General features: G+C 42.9%; 1 pseudogene; it reads right to left on the reverse strand.

Annotated features, from left to right (window-relative positions):
- Positions 1-13,622: 13,622 nt before the first annotated feature.
- Positions 13,623-15,619, reverse strand: LOC131687620 (DEAD-box helicase Dbp80-like; annotated as a pseudogene).
- Between the last annotated feature and the right edge of the window lie 7,853 nt (positions 15,620-23,472).

Consider the following 23,472-nt stretch of genomic DNA (forward strand, 5'->3'; position numbering starts at 1 on the left):
TATTTTGCGTTGCGTGCAATTTTGTTTTCGTTACGTGTAAGACGTCAAAACCCTACAGGAAAACATTTAACAAAACGTCGAACAAAGTGGATCAGCGTAGGACGTTTGTTAAACTTTTCTGCGAGGGAGTGCAAAGCTGATGCAAAAATCACAGAGAACAGACGACCATCTTCAGCATTCAACTTGTGTAATATCTCTAACGGTTTCGAAGGTAGTTTGGATATCTAAACCAGGTGCGCTACTGTCGTCATGTTTTTTGTGACTGAGTGCGACAGAATTGACACCGGTTATTCCTCTACCCGGTCAAACTAGTCCGGAACCGATTTGGACTTCCAGCATGAATTCCAGCTCAAATGCGTCAACCGATAGAGTCGGAATCGGTTGTTTTCTTTTAGCTAGATTCCATGCAGAATCCATCCTGGATTTCGAACCGGTTCCGGAATCGATTTGACGGATAGTTGGGATAGGTTGGTGTGATGGCGCTAGTGTTTTTAATATATTAATTCAAATGTTTACACACGTTTTTTAAATATTTTTCTTCGATCATGGATGTCTGTTCTCTGTGCAAAAATGGAAATTAAATGCATTTTTTCTAATTTGATGCAAATTTGTTATACATTCTTAGAGTGATCTGCCCCTAGGTAGCATAACACTAAAATTTACTGTAAATAATTATAAAATTACTGTACTGACACAGTTAAAATCATGGTTTTGTTACTGTACATTTCTATTCGGGTATGCACCTCTTGCGAAATGAAATTTCCTATACAAAACCTATGTATAAAAACCTGTTTTAATCCACCTAGCGGTGCAATTGTGCCTTTTTCATTTCTCCAAACTATGATTTAATAGCTGGTTCGTACAATATAACATTATGGAAATGTTTTTCATTCTTATTACACTTAGTAAGTGTATATAAAAGCACCTTTTTGCATTCATCGCGGTATCGGTTTGAATCGGAGTTTTCTATGTGATCGCACTCCACAACCCGTAACTCCGGAGCCGGAAGTCGGATGGAGATGGAATTTAATATCAGTTTCCGGGGACGCAACACCTTTCATTTGAGACTAAGTTGATCAAATCGGTCTAGCTATTTTCGAGAAACCAATATAACCGTTATTCTGAATTTGGATGCTTCCGGATCCATCGATGGTGACCAGTGTGGCCAAAGAGACTTTGAATGACTAATGGTGACCTAGATCTACAAATTCAACAGTTGTGTTTACATTTTGGAAAAAATTCCACCTTTTTACATTCATCGCAGAATTCGTTAGAATCGGGATTTGCTGCGTGATCGTACGTATAACCCTGTAATTCAGGAACCAGAACTCGGATCCACAGAAAATTCAACAGCAGCTGATGGACCTTTCATTTAAAATCAATTTTGTCAAAATCAGAAAATTCCGAGAAACCGATGTGGACAAATCAGCAAATTTTGTTTGGAACCATACTCTTCAACTCGTTATCCGGAACAAGATGTCGGTTGAAAATGAAATTCAATATCAACCTATGGGAATATTATCCCTTTCATTTGAATCTTAGTTTGTAAAAATCGGTTCAGCCATCTCCGAGAAACCGATACATACATACATACATACATACATACATACATACATACATACATACATACATACATACATACATACATACATACATACATACATACATACATACATACATACATACATACATACATACATACATACATACATACATACATACATACATACATACATACATACATACATACATACATACATACATACATACATACATACATACATACATACATACATACATACATACATACATACATACATACATACATACATACATACATACATACATACATACATACATACATACATACATACATACATACATACATACATACATACATACATACATACATACATACATACATACATACATACATACATACATACATACATACATACATACATACATACATACATACATATATACATACATACATACATACATACATACATAAATACATACATACATACATACATACATACATACATACATACATACATACATACATACATACATACATACATACATACATACATACATACATACATACATACATACATACATACATACATACATACATACATACATACATACATACATACATACATACATACATACATACATACATACATACATACATACATACATACATACATACATACATACATATATACATACATACATACATACATACATACATACATACATACATACATACATACATACATACATACATACATACATACATACATACATACATACATACATACATACATACATACATACATACATACATACATACATACATACATACATACATACATACATACATACATACATACATACATACATACATACATACATACATACATATATACATACATACATACATACATACATACATAAATACATACATACATACATACATACATACATACATACATACATACATACATACATACATACATACATACATACATACATACATACATACATACATACATACATACATACATACATACATACATACATACATACATACATACATACATACATACATACATACATACATACATACATACATACATACATACATACATACATACATACATACATACATACATACATACATACATACATACATACATACATACATACATACATACATACATACATACATACATACATACATACATACATACATACATACATACATACATACATACATACATACATACATACATACATACATACATATATCGAAATGGCGAGTGGGCTAACAGCATGGCTGCCTCCGTTCCAACAAAACCCTGGCAGGTCTCCGGGTACGTTCGAAACTCGCCATCATTTGGTTGGTGGTACTAGGTTCGGTTGAAGCATTCCCGATTTACGCCGATCCGGCTCTGAACACTACTCCCCATGAGAGATGGTGTCAACCCTTGCATGACCTCACTGCTGCTTTTCGGCAGCATAGATAATCATGGGATCGCGAGAGGCGACTATGTGCAGCGAGTGGAGATAGCGGCCCGGAGTTGGGACCCAATAAAATAAAATGGAGAAACAACAAGCAACCGATATAAATGGAGCAGGCACGGCAAATCCGTTTGCCAGAGGTGGGTTGGTGAGGTCACCACCACCAATAGTAGCTGAAGTCACCCAGCAAGAGCAGGAGGAGGGGAAGCCGAAGCAACAGCAACAGCAGCAACAAAAACAGCCGGAGCAGAGCGGAAGGAGCTACACCCCACAAACGCCAAAGGTAGTGGTAGCGAGGCACTTGGTGGAGGAGCTCCACAAGTTCGTGGACATGAGAAACAATGTCCACAAAGACATTAAGGAGATGGTCATCAAAATCCGGAAGGCGCTACTGTCTGCCGTGAAAGAGTACGATACGGCAACGCAGAGGGCAGATTCAGCTGAGCGAGCATCCGCGTCGGCTAAGGCCACTATCCTCCTAGCCCCTCCGAAACAGGGTAAGGAGAGGCAGATTGGAGTGGAGAACACGCCAGTTCCCATAACTCCAAAGAGGACAAGATCCTCACCAGGAGAAGAAAGACCAGGCGGGTCAAAGAGGCAGACGCTCGAGGATGCTGTTGCTGCCGAAGAAAAGGACGCCACCTTACAGGGTGAAAGCTGGAGCACCGTTGTAGGTCGGAAGGAGAAACGCGGGAAACAGCAAAAAAAGAAGGAGGAGCGAAAAGAGGAGCAGAAGAGGAAATCAGAACCCTCGGCTCGTCAGAAGGCGCCTAAGGGAGAAGCCGTGCTCGTCAAAGCAAATGACGAGACTACGTACGCAGCACTGCTCAAAAAGGTCAGAGAGGACCCGGAGCTGAAAGATTTGGGGGAAAACGTGTTAAGAGTCAGGCGTACCCAAAAAAATGAGATGCTCCTCGAGCTTAAGAAGAATACTACGACTAGTAGCTCTGCCTTGCAGGAGACTATCACTAAATCAATGGGCGGAAAGGCAGAAGTTAAAGCCTTAAGCCCGGAGATGGTAATCGTGTGCAAAGACCTCGACGAAATAACGACGGAAGACGAGCTGAGAGGTGCTATGAAGCAGCAGTGCAAACTGGGCGAGGTGCACATGACGATCCGGTTAAGGAAGGGATACGGAGATGATACGTTTACCGGTAACCACTGCAGACAAGGCACTGGAGGTAGGTAAGGTTACAGTTGGATGGTCGAGATGCCTACTGAGAGCCGCCCCACGAGTAAACAAACAAGCAGAGAAATGCTTCAAATGTTTAGGCTTTGGACATTTAGCAGGGGCTTGCAAAGGCCCGGACAGATCCGGGATGTGCTGGAAATGCGGAGAGACGGGCCATCTTGCGGGAGACTGCACGCAGAGGCCGAAGTGCTTGCTTTGCACCCCAGCGGAAGGAAACGACCATCAGACGGGTGGCTTTAAATGCCCAGCGTACAAGAAGGCGACTGCAGGCCAACGGTGATGGAGATGACCCAGATAAACCTGAATCACTGTGATACCGCACAGCAACTGTTGTGGCAGTCTACGACAGAAACTATGTGCGATGTCGCTTTGATCGCAGAGCCTTATCAAGTCCCCCCTAATAACGGTAACTGGGTGGCGGATAGATCAGGAACCGCAGCGATACAAGTAATGGGAAGATTCCCTATCCAAGAAGTGGTAGAACGTTCCTATGAGGGTTTCGTGATAGCCAAAATCAACGGCATCTTCGTATGTAGCTGTTACGCTCCCCCAAGGTGGACAGTAGAGCAGTTCAGCCTAATGCTGGAGCAGTTAACCGAGCAGTTGATCGATCGGAAGCCGGTAGTCATTGGTGGTGACTTCAACGCCTGGGCTGTGGAATGGGGCAGTAGAGTAACCAACACAAGAGGGTGTATCCTGCAGGAAGCTCTAGCGAAGTTAGACGTACGATTGTGCAATGAAGGCTCTGTTAGTACATTTCGGAGAGACGGGAGGGAGTCCATCATAGACGTCACATTCTGTAGTCCCTCATTGACGGCGAACATGAATTGGAGAGTATGCGAAACGTATACGCATAGTGACCACCAGGAGATTCGCTACCGTATCGGCCAACGGAACCCCGCGGCAGTACAGAGAAGGGTGACCGGCGAACGAAAGTGGAAGACGAAAGCCTTCAACAAAGACCTCTTTGTTGAGGCACTTCGGCCGAACGGCGGGACCGAGAACGTGGATGCGGCTGACCTAACAAGAAGGATTGTGGCGGCTTGTGACGCCACAATGCCGCGAAAACTGGAACCACGCAACAAACGGCGTCCAGCTTACTGGTGGAACGAGACGCTTAGTACGTTACGCGCTGCTTGTCTCAGAGCCAGAAGGCGGGCCCAAAGAGCAAGGTCGGAACCAGATAGAGAAGAGCATAAGGCATCGTTTCGGGAAGCTAGGGCCGCTCTAAAACGGGAGATCAGACTTAGCAAGTCAGAGTGCCACAAGGAGCTATGCCGAGAAGTAGACGCCAATCCCTGGGGTGACGCATACCGAGTCGTGATGGCGAAAATGAAGGGTCCAACGACGCCAGTCGAAATGTGTCCGAGCAAGCTGAAGATAATCGTCGAGGGTCTTTTCCCGAAGCACGATCCAACTATATGGCCACCGTCACCGCACGGCGAGGAAGAAGGAACAAACATGGATCGGCAAGTGACTAACGACGAGCTAGTAGAAGCATCGAAGCGCCTAAAACCAAAGAAAGCCCCTGGTCCGGATGGAATACCAAACGTGGTACTGAAAGCTGCGATCCTGGCATATCCGGACATGTTCAGGATAGTGATGCAGAAGTGCCTAAATGAAGGCAACTTCCCCGAAATGTGGAAGGTCCAGAAGCTGGTGTTGCTGCCGAAGCCAGGGAAGCCACCTGGCGACCCGACCTCGTACAGACCCATATGCCTGCTGGATACACTCGGAAAACTCCTGGAAAGGATCATTCTTAACAGGTTGACGAAATTCACGGAAGGTGAGCGCGGACGATCCAAGATGCAGTTTGGTTTCCGCAAAGGAGCATCGACAGTGGATGCAATTCGGATAGTGCTCGAGAGTGCCGAGAAGTCATCTAAACAGAAGCGAAGAGAAGACCGATACTGCGCTGTGGTCACGATAGATGTGAAGAACGCGTTCAACAGTGCCAGCTGGGAAGCCATTGCTGCAGCGCTGCATAGAATGAGGGTTCCCGACTATCTGTGCCAGATCCTGAAGAGCTACTTTCAGAGCAGAGTGCTACTGTACGAGACGAGCGAAGGACAGAAGTCATTGCGTGTCACAGCGGGCGTTCCTCAGGGCTCCATTCTCGGTCCAACCCTTTGGAACGGGATGTACGATGGGGTGTTAACGCTGCAGCTGCCTAGGAAAGTGAAAATCGTAGGTTTCGCGGACGACGTGTCACTAACGGTGATGGGTGAGACACTTGAAGAAGTGGAGGTGTCGGTGACGGAGACAATAGACGCGATCGAGAGCTGGATGAACGGGGTTAAGCTGCAAATAGCTCACCACAAGACGGAGGTGTTGTTGGTCAGTAACTGCAGATCGGTCCAACGGATGCAGATCGACGTCGGAGGGCACGTGATTGCATCGAAACGTGCATTGAAGCAATTGGGAGTTATAATCGACGACCGGTTGAGCTTCAACAACCACGTTGATTACGCCTGTGAAAAGTCGGCGAAGGCAACGAACGCAATAGCGAGAATCATGCCAAACGTCGGCGGTCCGAGAAGCAGCACGAGACGTCTGCTATCTACTGTTTCGTCATCGATACTCCGATATGGGGTTCCTGCCTGGAGTGCTGCGCTGAAAACCAAGCGGAACCGTGAAAAGCTAAACAGGACATTCCGACTGATGGCCGTACGAGTCGCGAGTGCCTACAGAACAATATCGTCGGAGGCAGTATGCGTTATCGCCGGGATGATCCCCATCTGCATTACCCTGGCGGAGGACGTGGAATGCTATCAGCGGAGAAATGCACGTAACGCTAGGAGACAGGTTCGAGCGGACTCGTTGGCTAAATGGCAACAGGAGTGGGACAACGCGGAGAAAGGAAGGTGGACCCACCGACTCATCCCAAATGTATCGGCCTGGGTACATAGGAAGCATGGAGAGGTGAACTTCCATTTGACGCAGTTTTTGTCCGGGCACGGATGCTTCCGGAAGTACTTGCATCGGTTTGGACATGCTTCGTCACCCCTTTGCCCGGGTTGTGCGACCGTGCAGGAGACACCGGAACACGTGGTCTTCGAATGCCCTAGATTCGAAGAAGTTCGTAGGGGTATACCTGGTATGACAGCGGACAATATCGTCGAAGAGATGTGCCGTGACGAACATACCTGGGACGCTGTCAACAGAGTGGTCTCGAGCATACTCTCCGAGTTGCAGAGGAAGTGGCGTAGAGACCAACAAGAAACCGCAAATCGGGTTTCGAGAGAAATTCCGCCGCCGGGGAACTCTCCAACCGTGTAGACTAGGTCCACCGCCGGGGACCAGTTGAGTAGTGCGTGATGTAGCACCGAGTTGGGTCGTCGGGGCGCATGGGAACCGGACGTCAAGCTTCACCGGAATCGCTGAACCGACCTCGACATCCTTCCGGGTAGCTCGTGAGTAGGCTATATCCACCGCCGGGGATTGGACCGAGTAGACCGCGTCGCAGAGCTAGCAGTGGGTCGTTGGGGCGCCGGTGAACCGGAAGTTACGCTCCAACCGGAATCGCCGGATAGACCTCAGCACCTACTGTATGGCCCGTTGAGTAGGCTAGATCCACCGCCGGGGACTAGATCGAGTAGATCGGGCGAAACGGAACGAGAGGAAGCCAAAGAGCTCATGAAATTGTGGTGCTAAAACAAAAGAAGAATCGGTACCGGGGGAGCCTCCTTCGCCGGGGAACTCTCCGTCGGCGTAAGCTAGATCCACCGCCGGGGACTAGACTGAGTAGACCGCGACGAAATACCACCAGTCGCAGGTCGTCGGGGCATCAGCGAACCGGACGCTCTGCTCCACCGGAATCGCCGAACTGACCTCGACATCTGGTTGGTTGGCTCGGTTTCGGGAGAACTTCTCTCGCCGGGGAATTCCCCGTCGGAGTAGGCTAGGTCCATCGTCGGGGACTAGACCGAGTAGTTCGCGAACAAGTCTGGTGCTCAAAGAGTAAACGGCGTTGAATGGTGCGAGAAGGGAGTTGCGGTGCTAACCGGCACAAGCGAGCCGCAGGGCTCGGTGAATTAGACAGTCAGAAGTTTGCCGCTCAGACTGTACTCGTAGGGGAGGAGTACTAAGCCTCGACTCACAGCCAGCTTTCCGACTGCCATGCAGAGCTTGCCAGTCTGTGTGGATGGTAGAGAATTGGTGGTGTGGAGAGGAGTGGGGCTGTCACCCTACGGAAGAAACGAACTAGGAAGTAGTTGAATTAGAGTGCGTGCTATGCACATAAAAACCCCTCCCCGAAGTAATGCCGTAAGGTAGTGCCGGGGAGGAATCAGGTTCTGGGCAAGAGCAGTGGTTTTTAGCGGGTCGGGTGATGGCAGCCCAAACCCGTTCCCTGACAATGGGGTTTTTGTACATTTTTCCTCACTCAGGGTTTTTCTGAAAATTTTTTTACTGCTCTCAAAAAAAAAAAAAAAAAACATACATACATACATACATACATACATACATACATACATACATACATACACACATACATACACACATACATACACACATACACATACATACTCACATACATACACACAGATATTTTGCGATCTCGGCGAACTGAGTCGAATGTTATATGAGACTCGGCCCTCCGGGCCTCGGTTAGAAAGTCGGTTTTTGGAGCAATTGTATAATCTTTCTATATGAGAAAGGCAAAAGAATAATATTTAATTAGGTTAATCAGCATGAGTTCAATGTTATCTTCATGTGATTATATTTTGCAACCTATTCCGGTTTGAAAGTGGAGGGAATGGGGGGTTAGTAGAGTGGGAGTGGAGGATGCGTCAGAAATCCTTCATCTTATTTCGGTATACGGGGTGGATAAAGAAAATGCGGGCGTGAGGGTGGTCCAAGGGGAGGGGAGTGATGAAGGAGGGAGGTGTAAGGGCAAGGCGGGGGGAGGGGCGACGACGCAATACTCAACTGCATATTTTGCCTTCCATTTGAGACTTGGTTTGAGAAAATCGGTTCAGTCATCACCGAAGAACTGATGTGACTTTAATTGTGGAATATGCCTGGAATTCCGGACTTCCGGAATCGTCGATATTGGACAATATATTCAAAGAATGTTTGATTGGCAATCAGTGATCTAGATCTGCGATTAGAAGTAATTTGGTGACCATTTCAATAGTTTTTAGCCTCTGAGGTATTACGATTGTACCGATTTATATGGGAAATTCCAGTGTATCCTTACTAACGCCCCTGTAACTCCGGAAGCAAGAGTCAGAACCGAATGAAATTCAGCAGCGGTCAACGGTATTACTGTATCTTTCATTTGAAATCAAATTTGTAAAAATCGGTAGAGAATTCGTTGGGGAATGGGTGTGACATTAGCTTAGGAACTTGGCGGGTTCCCCGGGGGCGTCATGAATCGTCATAGGTGGTCAATGTGGTCAAAGCTGCTTTAATTGATCATTAGTGATCCAGGCCCGCAAACTAGAGAAATGTTACATCAACTTTGATATGTTTTACATCATTTGAACATCATGGTGGCAGGGTTACCAAAAACACAGAATAATCTGTATTTATACAGATTTTTCAGCCATTTTCAGACCAAGAATCGGTATGTGCAGATATACAGATTCTTGCATGTATGTACAGATATACAGATTTTTGAGAAGTGATGTTACCAATCCTATTTTAGAAATATTTTCTTAGTTTCACTAATACTTCCTCTGTGTCTCTCTCAGCTTAGCCCTCTAAATAGGCTGCGCACGCTGACAAAGTCGACTTAAAAATGACTTTTACTGTCAGCCGTGTTGACAAACATTGCTTCACAGTTTAATGGCAGTGTTGGTTAACCCGGCTCACAGTGAAAGTCATTATTTATGTCGACTTCGTCCGCGTGCATAGCCTAATTAAATAATCTTCACTTTTGAGAGTGGTCGCTCATTCTGAAAGGTAAAGGTTTGTAATAGACTCAGGTTAGCACCCAGCAAACGCCTGGCTGAAGTCTACTTCCGGAAACGTTAATTGTAATGCTCTGTGACTTTGTTAATTCTCAATTTTTTGTCCGAAAATTCGACAGCTACATTGGTCGACTTAATGTATGTAACATTATATATCAACAAAAGTCATTAAATGAAGATGAAAATTATTTTTCCATTGTGCACATCGGTAAAGTTCAAGTTTCTGGATGCAAAATATCAGAACGATTTGTAGTGTTTTTATGGCGAAAAGGTCCTTGCTTGACTCATTTAAATCACAGGAATTAATATCTACGATAGATAATCCACCAAAATGTTAAATAAGTCAACTGATTCGTTACAGATACCGACACAGACTTTTCGAAGAGTAAATACAGATGAAAAGATTTTTTAGGATAAAAATACAGATTTAATTTTGGCAACCCTGCATGGTGGTACCAGTTTATATTGGAATTTGCTGTGTGACCGCACTCTTCACACCCGTAACTCCGGAACCGGAAGTCGGATCAACTAAAAATTCAATACCAGCTTATGGGAGCTTTATACCTTTCAGATGAAACTAAGTTTGCGAAATTCGGTTCAGCCATCTCTGAGAAAATTGTGTGAGTTTAAATGACACACACATACACACACACATACACACAGACATTTGCCGATCTCGACGAACTGAATCGAATGGTGTATGACACTCGGCCCTCCGGGCCTCGGTTAAAAAGTCAATTTTTACAGTGATTGCATAGCCTTTCTTTATATGAGAAAGGCAAAACGTTTGTAATCCACCCAACAGTGTGATGAGACATTTCTTATAACGCTTTTCACTCTTCGGATATTATATCGTTTGAGAACATTTAGAACTTGATGCTTCGCGATGTTTTTGATAACACATACTACATGGGATAGTGGCAGGACTCAGAAAATCGCTCAAATCAGTATAGGACAACATCAGTGCTAGAAATCTCAAACCAAATCAATGGGAAAGCGAAAAAATGGCCCATAAAATAGACATACCAACGAATTATTGTTAATGCTCTGTTGATAAAATATCTATATTGTGGTGGGAAAACTGAATTTTCCGAAAGGGGTTATATCTCGACAAACATATGATTACGGCCTAAAAGCCAGCTGTCAAAATCCACTTTGAATTTCCATTCCAAATTCCAGACAAACCGTTACTAGTCGAACACAGTTCACAACAGTTTATGAAAGAGAAAACTTTTCTCTTTCGTTTACTACCAACATCTGTAATTGGCGTGTAACGGTTTTTTCAGAATTTCCATTCAAAGTGGATTGTGACAGTTGGCTTTTAGGCCGTAATCATATGTTTGTCGAGATATATTGTTTTTAGCCAAAAAAATTGAAATTTTTTTTTGAATCGATTTGAATTTTATACTTTACTCAAATTTCCAACGCGACTGAGAACTAAGAAATCAACGCTTTTTCTTGAAAAGGGTGATACTAGCAGTGATACCTAGGGGCAGATCACTCTAAGAATGTATAACAAATTTGCATCAAATTAGCAAAAATGCATTTAATTTCCATTTTTGCATCAGCTTTGCATTCCCTCACAGAAAAGTTTGTTTAACAAACGTCCTACGCTGATCCACTTTGTTCGACGTTTTGTTAAATGTAGGGCTAGTTTTTCTGTATAGGGTTTTGACGTCTTACACGCAACGCAAACAAAATTGCACGCAACGCAAAATACATTATGAATTTCTATTTTGATGGAAATAAATGCATTTAATTTCGCTGATTTTTAAAAATGCATCACAAGTGATCTGCCCCTAGCAGTACACTGTTTGTCATAACGTGAAATATTTGATGAAGCAAAATTTGATCACATAAACGTGTTTGACAAACAAATTTGACAAGGCCAGTACACGAGATCAACTGTTTAACAAACTCTTTTCATCAAATATTTGCATTGATGCGTTACCGGACGTTACGCCTAAAGCTTAGTATGCACCTCTTGCGAAATGAGGTCGCGAAATATTTTTCCTTATTCCGTGCGTAATTTTGACATTTGCTCGCGAAAACTAGTCTGTGTGTTTGCTGTTAGATGTCGCTTTTGATAACTGGAAAACGACATCAGCTGTTGTTTGTTTATTTCTTTTTTATATTTCTGTTGTCATTTAAATGTTTTAAATGATGTATTTTATTAGTTCATCACGGATGTGTATGAAATCGGTAACAATTGTAAACCTATTTGCCATTCATGAAGCTCTCAGGGAAGTGACGTACTCAGCGTGAATCATATTTCGAGCATGATTAATCATAATGCTTATTTATGACGGTTGCGGATGTCTTGGGGAAGTTCAGTCTGACCAATTTAGACAGCACAATTCCTGCAATCGGAAATTTAAATCATTGGCTGGCCATTTTCTATCTAAATTGGCTGCTTCTACCGGTTCTAGAAGACCCAGGGAAATGATCGAAATTCGCTCAAACCAAATCTATTGTAATTGTCCGCAAATCTGATGGCCTTGGCCGCCTTTACCGGGGAACTACCTTTCGAAACACGTTTCGGAATCCGGAAATATAACGCAAATATAACAACCGACTCCGACTCAATCGGTTTCAGGTCGAACCAAACCCTAGGCTTTAAACTTTGGCTGACGTTAAAAATCGATTATGATAACAATGGCTACTACTAAAGGTTCTGGAAGTCTCAGGGAATGCTACCAACAATCAGTACGAATACAAACCTATTTTTGGTATAACAATTGTGAGAATCGTAATTCAAATTTATTGCCATAAGTAATTCGTGGTAATTCTTATTGCATGAAACATTAGAGGTTTAAGGAATTGCGCATATTGCTACTACTTGTATTACTGCCGCAAGAAGCATAATTGTCCCACGTGTATAGGGATTCCCATAGTACATGGGACAGTTTTGCTTCTAGCGGCAGAATACCTCAAGTCAAATATTACACCTCAAGTCTGATATTACACCGAAAGTTAGACGAATTAACTGAATTCTAATTTGATGGTCAGATTGACCCTGTATGTAAATTATGGAAAAGATGTTATAAGCCTTTTACAATCAGTCATAATACAATAATACGTTATAATCCATTTGAAACGAGTGTATTGCTAGTTAGGCACTTTTCAATCAGTTAGGTCCTTTCATAATCAGTTCGGTTATAAAAATCAATTAGGCCCTTTTATAAATTGTTGTAAAATCGCTATCAAAATTCTGCATAATCAAATGTTGCGTTATATACGTGCTCGGGTAGATATTTGTTAATGGAAAACATGAAATTTCAATTTGTTACATTTTGCAGTTAGACCCTTTTCAAATGTTTGGATAGAACTGGGTAGAGATAAATCGTATTTGTGAATTTATTAGCTTACGATACCCTGTTGGTTACATTTGTATACCTTATGTCAGGTCAAGGAAGAAAAAAAAATTAAAAACATAATAAAATTATAAATTCAGAATTAGTATGACCCAAAAAAGTATGACCCAAAAAAGCTCCTACGCCTTTCACCAGTAGCTGGTCGAAAACACTTTACGGTGCGATCTTTTCAATTTCGTCCGAGTTCTCCGCGTCTAGCAACTGAATCTTTTTCCGGAAGTGTTTTTCGATTGATCTGCAAATCATCATGCTTCGATCACTGCCCACTAGGTTGATGGTGATTCCGTTCTGTTAAAGAAGTGGGAAGAAATACAATCTATAGGATCACAAGAATGAGTCACACTTACCGAATCTACTGGTGCGTCTAATTCGATGTAGATACGTTTCGCAATCGGCTCGTCCCTGCTAATCCATCGGCAGGTCGAAGTTGACGACAATGGTCACCTGTTCGACGTCGATACCTAAGACGAAAGAATCTCTCCGTAACCTAGCCAGAATCAAGTGGCGGAACTTACCCCTGGACAAAACGTTCGTTCCAACCGTTGCTCCACCGTTAGACCGCTACCCAGTGACCATCCTGGGACATCCTGCCGGTCAACCAACCGGCCGTTTTGCGTACCTGTTTCGATCGATTAACAGTTCTGATAATAAGTTTACTTGGAGTTTACAACTGTCCTATACATCATATGACAGAAAATGATCGCTTGTCCGACGGTAATCACACAATTTATCGTCCTGGTTGCGGAACTTGACGTAGTACTGCTTGATGTTATCGAGTGATTCTTGCTGCCGCGCCTGCCGAATGACGATCGGATTGGGTACGATGTACTCGGCAAACTCCATCACCTCGCGCTCGTACGTGGCCAAGAAGAACACCGACCATAACACCCGCCTCCAGTACAAAAAGGAAAAACTAGGTCGTACGTCCTGAACTTTATACCCCAGTCAATTAGCTTGCCGGGTGTTCCGATGATGATATGATTAGTCAGCTTCGCCCCTTTGACGGTCTCCTCACCGCGAACGGCGTAAGGAAGTTTGATTTCCGGACAAAACTTTGCCATTTAGGCAGCTACTTCCCCCTTCTGAATTGCCAGCTCATACGTGGGGGAAAGGCAAATCACCTGCAGATAGTTTTTTAACTGATGGACTCAACTGAGCACTGCCAGCACGAAGGCAGCGGTTTTTCCTGTTCCCGACTGACTCTGGGCGATTATATTCCGTGGCGGACCGGCCAACAGAGTAGGTAGAGCCATCTCCTGAATCTTGGAAGGGGCGTTGAAACCCATCGCATAGATTCCCTGAAGTAATTCCGGCTTCACGTGCAAAGCTTCGAAAGTTTTAACCAACCAACCGGCGAAGAAGAATCCTTCCGCTGCACCTTCAGATCCAGCTTTGATTCTACTAGACCTTAGCGAACATCTTTCATTAGCAAACTTGCATCCGCCGGGCTAAAAGATTAGTCACGGATAATTTTACAGCTGATACTAAATATTTCGGGAGAAAATTTAGAATAGGACGTAAGCAACAATGAGATTCTCTTTGGGGTCTTTCTCTTCTGTTTGTTACTCGATCGTTTCAATATTTAGTACTCAACTCTTTGCCTAATATTTTAGTAAAAACCATCGGCTATGTACTGGAAAATTAGTGCAGTGTTATAGTGACGTCATAATCGAAAGAGAAAGTAAACAAAGAGAGGCTGTCAATGTTCCTTATGTCCTAATCAAAATTTTCTGCAGATTTCGACTTACTTGAATGCCTCTGCATCTTTCGCGGAGGAAGCTGTTTCTCCATTTTCTCTTGCAGCTTGTTTTTCTTCAGGTCAGGCTAGAGTCAGAATTTCCGTAGCTACCGAACTCCAAACATCAGGTGCAGCTTTGGTTCTACTGCCGGTGGACTAGGTTTTTCCGCATTCTCTTTCTTTGGACTGCCAGGCACCGGCTCTGAATCCTTATCCTTGGTGATATGTACTCAGTTTGTTAGCGTATTTGTACGCTAACAAAAATAGGTTATAACAAAAATAGGTTATAACAAAAAAAACACTTACCGAGTGCAGAAATTTCTTGATCCGTCGTCTTTTTGACCCAGTTAACGGCAGCGTTTGCCATCGTTTCGATCGGGTATTAAAATTCAATAGCAAGGTACAAAGTATGAGAAATCGTACTGAATCAGCACGGGTACTGTCCCTCGGGTTGTTTATTCCTTGCAATTCGCTGAAATTTTGACCAGAGCGACCTTGCGGAAAAAACGATGCCTTCTTTTGCCTGCTCACTTCCCTGCCATGAAACCGATGATGAGCGCTTATTCCAAACGGTTAGCCGATCGAACATGACGTGCCATTATGTTTGTTCTGTGAATTGATAAGGACATCTAGATATGCAAAGGAATGTTTGGAGGAGGGATGCTACTGGTAAATACATACCGAAAGAGAAAGTCCTTTCCAAGCATCTTGATGTTGTGTTTTCTGTTGGCCCATTATCACTGCGTTCTCTTGCTGGGTGATTACCATATTATGTTGTTGGTGTTCGATCTGAAAAAAAATCATAATAAAAAAATATCCGTAAATGAGTGAACTCGAGCTTTTTAAAGAAGAATAGGGTATTACATTACAATGTACTAAACACGGTACTGATCCTTTCGAAATAAAAAAGGTAATAAAAATGTCTCACCTTGCCGCACCAACTGAATAAAAAAGTCCTCCTGCACACCGCATGGTACGGTACACTGAGAAACAATAATATGCACAGTAAGCATACTTTTTGTTCCTGTCTCTTTTCTTCTGCTGTGATTTTTATGCATTTTCATGCATATACTACTAGTAAGCATTAAATGAGTGAATAGACCGAATATGTCCAATGCATAAAATTTACAGCAGAAGAAACGAGAGGCAGATAGAAAAGTATGCTATCGATGCATAAATAAAATTCTGCGTGTATAGTATGCTGCTGCTACTGTGTTTGAATATGCTGTTGCTATCTTTTTTGCAGTTGGTCAATGGTCTTCTACATTTGGCTTGGATCTATTGCACTAATTGCGGTTGCTGACCAGGTTGTACCGTCGGTTGAACGTTATTGCTATCGACCTTTAGGATGATGGTCGTGGTCTGGAAGAAATCTTAATTTTCTGATGTTGTGGTTGAAGGTGGTTCTGCTGCTGAGCTTGCTGTGAAATGTTGGCGATAAGCACTCGAATATTGATTGCTTGCTGCTGCTGGAATGGAATCACGAGCACTGTGGAGGCAGTGATATTTTCATGCAAGGAACTGGTAGGAACCAAGGCTGGAATATGACGTTTGTGCTTGAATCCGATTTCTCTAAATCAGGAAGGCAACCGCTGGTAAAAATAGTGGCAGACAAGTTTTAAGGCAGAATGTGCCGATGAAATGTTTTCCGATGTGTCCATCATTCGTAAACTCCTGTTGTTCGTTTGAGCAGTAATTGCTATGTGGTCCTTTTTGAGGGGTTGTGGGCTGTTGCTGGATTTAGAGTAGTTCGTACTGCTGCGGTTGTATCGATTTAATGTTGGTTGGCTGATTGCCAGATCCAGGATGTTGAGACAAGATTAGTTGAGCTGATTTGCTTTGTTCGGGTGTGCTGCAAATAATATTAATTATTTAAATTTAATTGTTTAAAACTAGAAACAATCACACTTCCAGTAATATTTTTAAACTTACCATTCAAATTCGAAATATTGAATTTCTAAACTACGAAATTTTGACAGGTTGCGATGAAAAAAATACAAAAAATTACCAATCTTGTGTTTTCTTATATTTTTTCATTGCAACCTGTCAAAATTTCGCGAGCCTCCATGCGAAATAATACCGATGACCATTATTTCGCAAGGAAAAAGTTTGCCTTGGTGACAGCGCATAGAAAGCAGCGCTGTCTCGCGGAACTATTATGAAACTTATCCTTTGTCGAACCGTGTCTCAGCTAACTTCATTTTTCGTTATCGTTTTCGCGAGAGCTGCGTACCGCTTACGAAATGGAAACGAAATTTTTTTTCGCGAACATTTCGCGACGTTTTTTATGCATAGGTTTTGTATAGGAAATTTCATTTCGCAAGAGGTGCATACTTAGCTTAATATTGTTTGACAAACATAATAAAACAAGTTTGATGGATGAGTACACTGTTTGTCAAATATAGTCAAACCGGCGTAAACGACAAACAAGTCGCCATGCAAAAAAAATTTGTGCTGTTTAAACTTCATGAAATTTCAAGAGTGCAAACACATGAAATATTTGCATTAGCGCAGGAATGCCAAATGATTTTTCAGAAAATTTGTTTTATTTTTATAAAAAACTGGAATTGTCAAAGCAACTATTTCATCAATCAAAATCAAAAGCGATATTTTCCTTTGTTCGTGATTATGCAGAGCAAGGTGTTTAGAGTTCTATGGCGATTCGTCTTTGGCAATAGCTAGGTGAGAAGCGAGGTAAGCGTGCAACTGGTTGCGAGGGTGAAAAATGACAGCAAACAACTTTGTGTGCAAACTGAAATCCAAGCAATCATATATCGAGACGAATGTTTCATCACTAGTAACTAGTAAACAATGTTGTTAGCTGTCGTTTTTAAAACCAGCATGGTTGATCGGCGCTTTAGATAATCGTATCACCTGAGAATAAAAGCTCATTGATGCAGAGTGTAATTTAACACCTCGGAAATCATTAACGTCATCATCGATTTCTTGTAGCAGATTTCAGTGACAAAATGTCGGAGAATTCGTTCGAAGTCAAATTAGAAATTATGCAGGAAGATTTTATGTGTCAGTAATCCTGAAAATACGGAGCCGGCTCTCAGTTTTTTTCCCTACAGTCCATTGGTATCATGTGAAAAGGAAATTAAGGATGTAATAAAATCGGCAAATGGTGGCTTGATAGAACGTAAGCAAAAAACTTGTAGCCGGAGAAGTTCACACAATTGAAAAAAATGTTTTACAGTCGGGTCTCCTACAACGCGGATTTCTACCGCGCGATACCCGCGTAATGTTAATCACATAGCTTATGGGATTTTGACTAATTGGGGCTGTGGTTGAATATTTCGTCTGCGTTAACATTTAGCGCCATACTTTCTTTGGCAAAGTTGTTGTGCTTATTTAGACCTACAATTTAGAGTGACTGGATATCCAATTAGTTGAGAACTGTGCCGCCAGGGCTACTCGTCTCGTCGTGAATGTGACTAACGTTAAATAAGTTTACCATGGAATATTTCGAAACATTGGTTATTTTGAAAGGGTGTGTCTCAGGAAGATTTGTTCAGAAAGTCAAGAGTTTCTGGATAGTGGAAATAATAAATCAGAATTGTCCCATCAGGTGGCGCTAATACTAATCCAAATGTTCAATTAATGTCAAAATCATTCTTTCTCTCTATAACGAAAATATTTAGAAGGGTACTATCTTCAGTAAAGATGTTCAAAGACTACCAGATGGTGATAGATTAGTTTGGGATACTCTCACCACAGAGAACAGACGTCCATCTTCAGCATTCGACATGTGTAAAATCTCTAACGGCTTCGAAGGTAGTTAGGATATGCAAACTAGGCGCGCTACTGTCGTCATGTTTTTTGTGTCTGAGTTCGACTGAATTGACAGCGGTTATTCCTCTACCCAGTTAAACTAGTCCGGAACCGGCTCGGACTTCTAGCATGAATTCCAGCTCTAATGCATCAACCGATAGAGTCGGAATCGGTTGTTTTTTTTAGCAAGATTCCATACTGAATCCATTCAGGATTTCGAACCGGTTCCGGAATGGATTTGACGGATAGTTGGGATAGGTTGGTGTGGCGGCGCTATTGGTTATCGTTTATTAATTCAAATGTTTACACACGTTTTTTAAATATTTTTGTTCGATTATGGATGTCTGTTCTCTGTGCTCTCACTATGGTGCACTAGTGAGCGTACCACTTAAAAGTACATTTTTTTATCTTAAAATACGTTTATTTAGGCCCAAATGCTGTAGGCGAATATGATCCGGAATTCCACAAATCTCTTCCTTCATGGATGTATCGAAAAATACAGTTGGATCAGAAGTATCTAAGAGATGACGGTTGACGTTATACGTAGATGAATTGATGTTCTGTGCCATGTAATCGAAGTACAAGGACATGAATCGGGTCTGAGAATTAAGCTCGACAAGCCTTTCGCAATTCGCAATCACCAATGGGTTCAGAATATCGCATCGAATGAGCAATCGATATGAGAGGTCCCAAAATCGATTTTTCAGGGGAAGAACGCCCGCCAGCACTTCGAGACTCATCGTATGGGTCGAGTGCATGCAACCCAAGGCAATACGCAAGCAACGATACTGGATTCGCTCCAGTTTGATGAAGTGTATGTTCGCAGCGGAGCGAAAGCAGAAACATCCGTACTCCAACACTGATAATATCGTTGTTTGGTACAACCTGATTAGGTCTCCTGGATGGGCACCCCACCATGTTCCAGTTATTGTACGGAAAAAGCTGATCCTTTGTTGGCACTTCTGTTTCAGATACCTAATGTGACATCCCCAGGTACCTTTAGAGTCGAACCATACCCCGAGATATTTGAATGTTGAAGCCTGAGCAATAGTTTGATCCATTAATTGAAGCTGTAGTTGCGCTGGTTCACGCTTTCTAGAAAATACGACTAGCTCAGTTTTCTCCGTGGAGAACTTGATACCCAGTTGAATAGCCCATGCAGACAAATTTTCCAAGGTATCTTGCAGTGGTCCTTGCAAGTCGACGGCTTTAGGACCTGTAATAGAGACCACACCGTCATCTGCAAGCTGCCTTAGCGTGCAGGAATTGACAAGACATTCGTCAATGTCATTCACGTAAAAATTGTAGAGGAGAGGGCTTAGACATGAGCCCTGGGGAAGGCCCATGTAGCTAAATCGTGATGTCGATAAATCGCCATGCGAGAAATGCATTTGTTTTTCAGACAACAGGTTTAGCAAAAAGTTATTTAAAATTGGTGAAAGACCATGCTGGTGCAACTTCTCATAAAGAATGTTGATCGAAACTTAATCGAAAGCCCCCTTAATATCCAAGAATACTGATGCCATCTGCTCTTTGTTAGCATATGCCATTTGAATTTCTGTTGAGAGCAACGCAAGGCAATCGTTCGTCCCTTTGCCTTTGCGGAAGCCAAATTGTGTATCTGACAGTAAGCCATTTGTTTCGACCCAATTGTCGAGCCGAAACAGGATCATTTTCTCAAACAACTTCCGGAAACAGGACAGCATTGCAATCGGTCGATACGAATTGTGGTCGGAGGCTGGTTTTCCTGGTTTTTGGATGGCGATGACCCTCACCTGTCTCCAGTCATGTGGGACAATGTTACCCTCAAGAAACCTATTAAATAAATTCAACAAGCGTCTTTTGGCAGAGTCTGGCAGATTCTTCAATAAGTTGAATTTGATTCTATCTGGCCCCGGGGCTTTATTGTTACATGATAAGAGAGCAAGTGAGAACTCCACCATCGTAAACGGTGTTTCGTTCGCGGTATTGTAAGGTGACGCGGCGCGGTAGATTTTCTGTGCCGGGGCGGAATCCGGACAAACCTTCTTGGCGAAATCGAATATCCAACGGTTTGAATATTCCACGCTCTCGTCAGTACTGTTTCGGTTTCGCATACGTCGGGCCGTGCTACAAAGAGTGCTCATCGATGTTTCTCTTGTTAACCCGTCGACAAACCGGCGCCAGTAACTGCGTTTCTTAGCTTTCATTAAATTTTTCATTCGTTTTTCTAATATCGCGTACACTCGATAACTAGCAACTAACCCGTCGTTCCGGAAGGTTTTATACGCGGCAGCTTTCTCCGCGTACACGTCTGAGCACTCTTTGTCCCACCACGGGTTGGGAGAACGTTTTTGGGTGTTCACGTCGTGTACTCGTTTCGTCTGAGTTTGAATCGCGCTATCGAGAATCGAGTTGGACAAAAACTTATATTCTTCCTCCGGGGGAAGTACCTGTGTTGAATCGATAGTGTTGGATATCTCAGCAGCGTAGCTCTTCCAATCAATGTTTCGTGTGAGGTCATAGGGAACATTGATTGGTGTCGATGGTCTTGAACCAGTGGTGATTGCAATTACAATTGGTAAGTGGTCACTACCGTGGGGATCAGATATTACCTTCCACTTGCAATCTAACCGTAGTGATGTCGAGCATAAAGATATGTCCAGTGCACTTGCTTGCGCAGGTGGTCTAGGAATTCGTGTCATTTCCCCTGTGTTCAGAATTGTCATATTGAAGTTGTCACAAAGGTCTTGAATTGTCGAAGATCGATTATCGTCGTATAGACAGCCCCACCCCGTACCGTGAGAGTTAAAGTCTCCAAGAAGCAGGCGGGGCGAGGAAAGGTGTTCAATCACGTTGGAGAATCTTCGATATCCCATCATGGCCCTAGGAGGAATGTAAATAGAAGCAATGCAAAGATCTTTGCCTTTGATTGTTGCTTGACATGCGACAACTTTAATGTCTGGCGTCGAAGGGAGGTTGATTCGATTGAAGGAGTAGCACTTTTTGATCCCTAAAAGTACCCCCTTATATGAGTCTTCTCGATCCAAGCGGATAATGTTAAAATCGTGGAAGTTGAGGTTTATATTAGAAGTTAGCCATGTTTCACATAGGGAAAATGCATCACAATGATTGTAATTTAGCAAGTGTTTTAATGAATCAATTTTGGAGATAATACTTCTGCAGTTCCACTGTAAAACAGTGATCAGATCCCTGATTCCGTCGAATAAGTTATCCATCGAAGGATACGATCGCTGTAAGGAGGTGCCATTGTTCAGTCAACTGTTTTAAAAATGTTCTTACTGTTTGTAGAATAGCAACCAGCAAGCTTTTCATAGGATCGGTAATGTTGAAAGCTGTGAATATCCAGTCCACAATGCCAGAAAATTTAAGGAATCCCGTTTTAGGTTGAGTTTCTGACTGTAAAATTGGAGCACTTGGGATTTTTGGTGCCCCGGGGAGTGCTGGGAACTCCTGGTTGTATCTCAATTTCCCAAAACCAGGAGGTATTATCTTCGGATTTGTATCAACTGGAAGTTGATGAATTATTTTTATTTTGTACCCTTGTTTGGGACAACCTAGGACCCTTACGAGGAAGTTCAGGTGAGTTTTGATTAGGTCTTTTCCTAGAGTTTCCAAGCGGAGCCAAAGAATGCCCCTCGCAAGGGTCGTTAGAGGCGTTATCGTCAGTTGGCAAGAGAGCGAATGGGTTTTCGGAGATAAGTGGAACAGCTCTTTTAAGCATTTCTGCGTAAGAGCGTCTGGAGCGATCTTTGGCGGATCGCTTCAGTTTATCCGCGCGAAGTTTGTACGTTGGGCATGTCAAAAGTGCATGCGGATTCTCCCCACAGTAAACACACTTCTCAGCGGGCCTACTGCAAGTATCATCCGCATGGCGTTCCCCACATTTACCGCACCGTTGCTTGTTGCTACAGTAGGTGGCCGTGTGACCTAGCTGCTTGCAATTGGAACAATTCATGACCCGCGGTACAAACAGGCGTACAGGTAGACGAGCTCCTCCCACTTCAACGTAGCTCGGAAGTGCAGATCCGGCGAAGGTTACGCGAAACGAGTCTGATGAATAGTAATTACCATCTTCGATGGACTTTGAGTGCAATTGCTTGCACTCCAAAATCTTAACTGATTGAAGGTTAGGGTCCTTAAAGCGGCCAGCCCCATCATTCATCAGATTATCGATAGTTAGACCCGCATCACTTACCACACCGTCGATCTCCACATCACGAGAAGGGATGTAGACGCGATACTCCAGCGCAAAGAGGCTATTGCTAACGATATCATTGGCCTGTTTCAAGTCAGTAACGACTACGCGCAGTTTATCTGACTGAACCTTTTTAATCTCGGTTACGGCCGAGTAACGTTTTGTCAGTTCCCGTGCAACAGTTATGCTGTTTAACGGTTTATTTTTGGGCCGAAAGTATACCACCCAAGGACCAGCGGATCCATCCT

This window comes from Topomyia yanbarensis, chromosome 3 (genome assembly GCF_030247195.1).
Source record: "Topomyia yanbarensis strain Yona2022 chromosome 3, ASM3024719v1, whole genome shotgun sequence".
In the NCBI taxonomy this organism is placed as follows: domain Eukaryota; kingdom Metazoa; phylum Arthropoda; class Insecta; order Diptera; family Culicidae; genus Topomyia; species Topomyia yanbarensis.